Source organism: Eriocheir sinensis, unplaced genomic scaffold (assembly GCF_024679095.1).
Source record: "Eriocheir sinensis breed Jianghai 21 unplaced genomic scaffold, ASM2467909v1 Scaffold498, whole genome shotgun sequence".
NCBI lineage: Eukaryota > Metazoa > Arthropoda > Malacostraca > Decapoda > Varunidae > Eriocheir > Eriocheir sinensis.
In genome coordinates, this window is record NW_026111829.1 from 71,119 (window position 1) to 77,833 (window position 6,715).

Consider the following 6,715-nt stretch of genomic DNA (forward strand, 5'->3'; position numbering starts at 1 on the left):
TGATGTTGAATGAACGAAAATTCCTGCCGCCACAGTATGACTCATCACTTGGGCAGCAAGATTGACACGCATTTTTGAAAAGCCTTCACCACACATATGTTTGCTGCTCAATTTAGGAGCAAGTCTAATACTTTGTTGCTGATCTTTTTCAAAAAACTTTTTTATGTGATCCCATGAAATTTTATTTTCTCCAATTTTAATATCATATTTGAGAAGTGTGTTCCTCAGGCTTTTCAAAAGATGTGGAGAATCAAAAAAAAAGTGAACCTTCTCACCATCGACTGTAAAGGAAGGATTTTCAGTTGTCATGCCAAGAGTCTGGAACAAGGAACGATGCACTCCCTCTTGATCACAAACTGTAAACATAACTCTGTGTCCTGTGTCCTTGACTTTTTTATTGCTGTTTCATACAGTTCCCTGATTTTACAAGTTTTAATCCTCCTGAATAAAAGAAACATCCTAAAACAAGTTTCCATTTTTCAATAAGCCCTTAACCATGAACACGAGTGCATGATTTGCTGGTTTCAAACTCTTCCCATGCTCTCCGAAATCCTCCTTCCTATGATAGAATCAGAGGCTTTGTCAAATGCAATGATTCTTAATACTCATGGCATCAAATGCAATCCCACAAAGTGTCTCTTCTTTGACAAAGCCTGTGCTCTTTTCTTCAGGGCTGTCAGAGTCTGTTTGCTCCAGCCAACATTTAGTGAAATACCCCTGAGCCATGAGTGAAGTGTTGAAACTGAAGGCAAATGAAATACTGTGCTGAGAAATCGATAAGCCTTTGGACTTTGATAGTACAAGGCCAGAGCAAACCTCCTCTCTTGTACCCCATATCTCCTACCAGGATTAGATCTAGCAGCAAGTTTAAACTGTCCTTTGAAAAAATCCACCACTTTTGGATCTAGGAAATTGCTGGCTTTGGCCAAAAACTGCCCAGGAGTGGTAATGGCCTGAGCTTTGAGCTGCCTCACCTGCCGGCGCAGACGGCAGACCGTCTTCTGCAACAATTGCAGTTTTGATGTCTCTGAAAATGCATACACCAATATTAAAAGTTAAATTTCACAGCACTCTTCTCACAATTCTAAATAATAAAATATGTGCATGTTAATGCATTATTATTGCTATTAGGACAGTGAATCCAAGCAATGACATTTTATCTGCACGCCAGCTTAGACTGGAAAGGCTTTAGTTAGATTACCTGACAAGAGTAGTATTTCCAGATGGGGGAGAGGGTACAACTGGAGACTTGACAGAAATAATATCAAGATCTACAAGCACTGATTATCCATATACATCTCTGGTGTTCAATCTCTACTGAAACATACATCAAAATGGTGCCACACTAAAAATCTAAAAATTCTCTGTTTCTGCAATGTTAGTCATACCCAAATCCTGCCTGCTGTCTAACTTTCCTTTTCACAATTATAATCCATTAAACTGGTGGTCTCCGGGATGTGCCACTTTACCCAACAAACTAATCCTTATTACTTATTAAAACCATTTGAACACTTGCATAGATCATAATTCAAGTATTATCCCAGCTCTTCCACATGTCCATCCAGTGTAATGTGGGTGATGTGGAATGGTTCAGCCTCATGTCTCCCATGCATACATTAAGTTTAGAGAATAATACTGTTCCTTGTAGCTCCCATTTCCCTGATACTCACGACTATCCCTTTAAGAATAACGTATGAAGAATCACATTTTTTGGTTTCATAATACAAGGAAAAGCCTGAGTATGTGATTAAAGATGGGATATTAAATAGCAGGGATATTGACCTCATTTCTAGGGTGCTGCCATGTTTGGGAGTGAATGGTAAACATGATCACATCAGTAGCATGGACAAATGTTTGTTAGTGGCACTTCAGGGTTATGCTACCTCTTCAAAGCTTGACCAGTCATGGTTTAAAGTGGAACAGGATAAACAAGAGACAGGCAGGTATTTGTGGACACTACTGTTACTATCAATTGCCAGCCTATGGCAAAATTAGAACCTATGCTATCAAGAACATAAGACCTATGTTCTGATCACTCACTACTGCCATAAGAATATAATAAACAGTTTAAATGTCATTCAAAATATCAACCTTTTTACATATATTTTCTTAAGATATGTACTGGTGTAAAAGCTACATATTGAACTCAATTTGTATGCAGGGATGTGAGGTATATTGTTAAGCTGTAATGTTTCCAACACATTAAATGTGGTCATAACAACACTGAACAGTAACTAGAGGATAAATTATCACTGAGCACAAGAGGTTGCTTACTGTATTTTGGTGAGCTTGATGGCCGAGTCAGGTTTCCTCCAACCCCTTCAGTTTCACACCCTGTTGAGAGGCAATTTCTCAATCACAGTGAAAAATGGATGCAAATGGTCACTAAAATTAATTATTATACTTGGCGTCACAAATTTTGGCACAGAATTTAGAGAAGGACTACCAGACTTGGCGTGAGTCTCTGTTGAGGTAAATGATCCCCTTCACTCATTGGGCTATATGTACATTGTTTTAATGTGCATCATTGTTACGTTAAACGATGCTGATGCTGATGATGTATTATTGTCTTTTTTTGTCATTTTATAGGGCAGGACTACTAAAAGTAAGGCTATTAGCATCAACTTTCTCTCTAAATCAGCATTGCTATCAGCTATATGTACAGTTATTCTTATAATTACTCTTCCTGCTGATAATGGAGATGCATGTCAGGATTAAGCATCACATACAAGGAAAGAATTGTTATAAAGGGAAACAGGGAACTTTTAGGTTCATATAATAGACAAGGTTTGTTATACACAAAAAAATTGGATGCCTCAGATGTTAAAGATTTTGGGATATAACATCACTCCCCTCCTCCAAATTGGTTCTTTAAAGCAAGGGTTGACTATAGCTGATTATTTTTTGCGGCAGGTTTCATAACACTTTTTTTAATGCAAAGCATCTGGAAATTAATGATTATTACGAAATACGTCTCATGAGTAGCTACTAACCTTGACAGCCTGAAAGGATGCACCATCAAAGACTGTAAAGGACAAATGTATTATATACAAAATAACATGGTTCTGTGAAAAAAAAAAAAAAAAAAACTATGACAATCAATATCAAATCATTTCAGGATACATAAATTAGCAGTTATATGAAGGAATTCTACAACTCTCCCGGGATGCCTAAGTTAAATAAGTGAGGGAATTTAATTTTTTCCTTTTGTTTGTGTAAAATGATGCGGACATATGCATGCCTAATGTGATGAGTATAAATTTATATGATGGTGAAATATCATCCACAAGGTAGGATGGTCCACGCTCAAATGCTGATTCAAACTATCAATCGCATTTCATTAATAGCTGCAATTTCCTTGAATCAACCAAACATTCTGTGAGAAAGTACTATTTTTAATGATTTTGTTGCAATGCTGTGGTGGTCTGTTATACAGCTTTTTCATCAAAGCAGAGGAGTTATTCCCTCTCCCTCTGCTTCAGAGGAGCATGATGGCGTGCTGCTTTTGCATGATTTTGTGGAGTTATAATTAGATTAACAACACAACAGTCAATAAAAACTAATAGTATTCATACCAAAATCAGCACATGGAGCTGGTGCAGTGCAATGGGGAGCACACTCATCAGTGTCAGGCTGCAGCTCATTATTTTCATGTGTGGCTTGGGGGACACTGAGCAGCTGTGTGTGGGGTTGGATAATGCCACATTCCTCTGGGGGTGGCTGAGTTCTGTTCAGCTCCACCCGTGGTCTCTTTCTTGGACTCTCCTCTTCGGCTGCCACATTCTCTTGGGTATTACCGAAACCTGTGTTCGGATCTGTTGGGATGTGGTTTTGTTAGATGTGGAATAATATTCGACAGCGAAACATGGAAGGAAACGGAAGAGTATGTCCACATGGTAAAATACAGAGATGAGAATTGCCAAGTGGGTTTGATGGTGTACCCGGGAATTAAGAGGCCAGGTGATGTTATGATCATGAAGGAAGAGTTATGGGGTATGATATGAACTGACTTCATTAGTCAAGTGATTAGAAGAGGTATATTGAAATTTTTTGGATACTGAAAGGATGTACGTATGGGGACAACTGGGTGAGAAGGGAGAGAGATGCAGATTTTGATGATGTATAGCTAGTTACACCAATGAACACTTAGGACATACACATTCACAAAGGCCACAACTTTGGCTGCTAGACGGAAAAGCACTAAATTTAAAGTCCTAGGACACTGAAGGGATTAATAATAAGAAAAGCAATAATAATAAATGAGTATAGCTAAATATAGTTATGATATTTTTGTTTATGTTACTATTAGTATTAGAAATTTTAAACACTAATGATATATTAATATAAATATTGATAAATCAATGAAAATTAATACATTAATTGTATTCATACTACCACTAGTAATATTAACACTGCACCTAAAAGACTGAGCAAAACACTGAATCTGAAATAAAACGATAATTGAGCTGTCTCTGTCTGAAAGTTATGTGAAGCTTGCTCCATGCACCGTGATAGGAATGGCATGGATGTAGCCAGGTTGCTGAGATACTTATAGTCACCAACCACTTGTAAGGCACCAATTTGTGTTGGAAGCATTGGCGGCCAACATCAGAATGAGTGATTCATCATAATGCAAGATTACCAGGAAAAAACATGAAGTAAAGGATGTCAGTGACACAGACAACATTAAATTGCAAACTTGAAAATCACCAAAGTATGAAGATAAAGTAAAACAACAACAATAATAATGAGCATGGCAAGATATTAATGGCTTATTACAATGTAAAGTAATTACCATAATTATTTTTCACTAACCATAATGTGGCAGCACAATCTGTGTAGAGGAGAGTTCCAACTCCATTGGCTCCAAGTCAATGGCGGCTGCATTGTGTGATGATGCTGAGGTAAGCAAATCAATCAAAAGTAAGTGATAATGATCACAAAACTACTATTTGTTCTTATCTGTCAGGTGAATACACTCAACCCATCAAGTGTGGAAATCTAACTTTTGTTCAATGCATCAAGGTTTCTTTCACTATTAGTCTATTACCAACTCATGCATTGCATTTGGTACACAAGAAAATGTTGTGACTATTACCCGGGAACCCAGTGGGTGGTTGCTCCTCATGGCCATCTGCAAAATAGATAATGGTATAAGTATTACATTTACTAACACACACACACACACACACACACACATGAGAGAGAGAGAGAGAGAGAGAGAGAGAGAGAGAGAGAGAGAGAGAGAGAGAGAGAGAGAGAGAGAGAGAGAGAGAGAGAGAGAGAGAGAGAGAGAGAGAGAGAGAGAGAGAGAGAGAGAGAGAGAGAGAGAGAGAGAGAGAGAGAGAGAGAGAGAGATTAAGAAAGTCATAAATAAGGAGCATGCATAACTTCGTCTCACCTGTGTGACGTGGGGTTGCAGTCGGCAGCAGCTGGCCCTTGCTGCCAAAATGAACCCCATCAAAGTGGTCACTACAGATGGCTTGAGTATGCTTTTGAAAGCCAATTTTCAAGGCTTTCACCCACTGGAGGCACCTGCAGTAAAAACATGGTAATTTTAACTAATTATTGTTAATCAATACAAAATGTAATGTAATGAAAGAAAGCAACAGACCTTAAAAATTTATATAATTTTTAACCCTTAGACAGCAGTGGAAATATACATAGACTGTCCTAAATTCAGTCTGTCAGTTTTGAATGGCAGAAATATAACAACACTTAGAGATTGCGGTAGGATCTATAGTAGACGATACAAAAAAATATCTACGTATTATGCAGAGTAATTATATATATATATATTTATGCTACGGTCCTAAGGTCGGCAATGACTATATGTATAGAGTATAGACCATTCATTTTTGGGGAGCTACTCCTCAAACACCGCTGTCTTCTAAGGGTTAATATGAAAATAATATTGGCTGCAATGCAATACCTGTTTATAATGAATGGATATGTTTGACTTTGGTACCCCTTACAAAATTTAATTTGAAACAAACTGAAGAAACAAACATATTTTACATATAGATTGTTTTCAAAACATTTATGATGCAATGCAGGGCAAATTTAAACAGACTGCTCTTTCCTTTGCTAGTGAAATATTTGTGTTTTGTCTTTCCATTATCATAATGTATTTAGTCCAAGGCAACTTCAAGTATACCTGTATATGTTGGGTTTAAATGAAATCATCAATCTGCATATAAAAATAAAAAAAACTGACTAATTTTGTATTGCCAAATATATACCTGTCCTTAGCAAACCTTGATGAAAGGCCCCAGTAGTTAGAATGTATCTGAGTAAGGATCGAGGAGGCCTCTTGTGAATTAGCTCAGTAATAAGACGGTGTCATCTAACAGTACTTCGGCATATGAATATGAGTCAATGTCACATAATAATTTACTTCTGACTATGCATCAAGTAAAGTGCAGCTTCTTTCAGATTTTGATAATACTGAATGAATTGCAGCCATATCTCACACAAAGTTAATATTCACACATTATAATCTCTACATCTTGTAATTTTGAATCTTTTGACACACACACACACATATATATATATATATATATATATATATATATATATATATATATATATATATATATATATATATATAGATATATATATATATATATATATATATATATATATATATATATATATATATATATATTTGGCAGCGAGGCAAGGTTAGGTAAATTTCTGAAATGTAATATGCTTC

General features: G+C 36.5%; 1 long non-coding RNA gene across 1 annotated transcript; it reads right to left on the reverse strand.

The window, feature by feature from the left end:
• Nucleotides 1-3,585: 3,585 nt before the first annotated feature.
• On the reverse strand, nucleotides 3,586-5,603 carry LOC126992639 (uncharacterized). The gene is made up of 4 exons (XR_007746865.1): nucleotides 5,402-5,603; nucleotides 5,099-5,134; nucleotides 4,816-4,899; nucleotides 3,586-3,815 (listed from the first exon to the last, which is right to left on the reverse strand). It is a non-coding gene; the product is annotated as an uncharacterized LOC126992639 (long non-coding RNA).
• Between the last annotated feature and the right edge of the window lie 1,112 nt (nucleotides 5,604-6,715).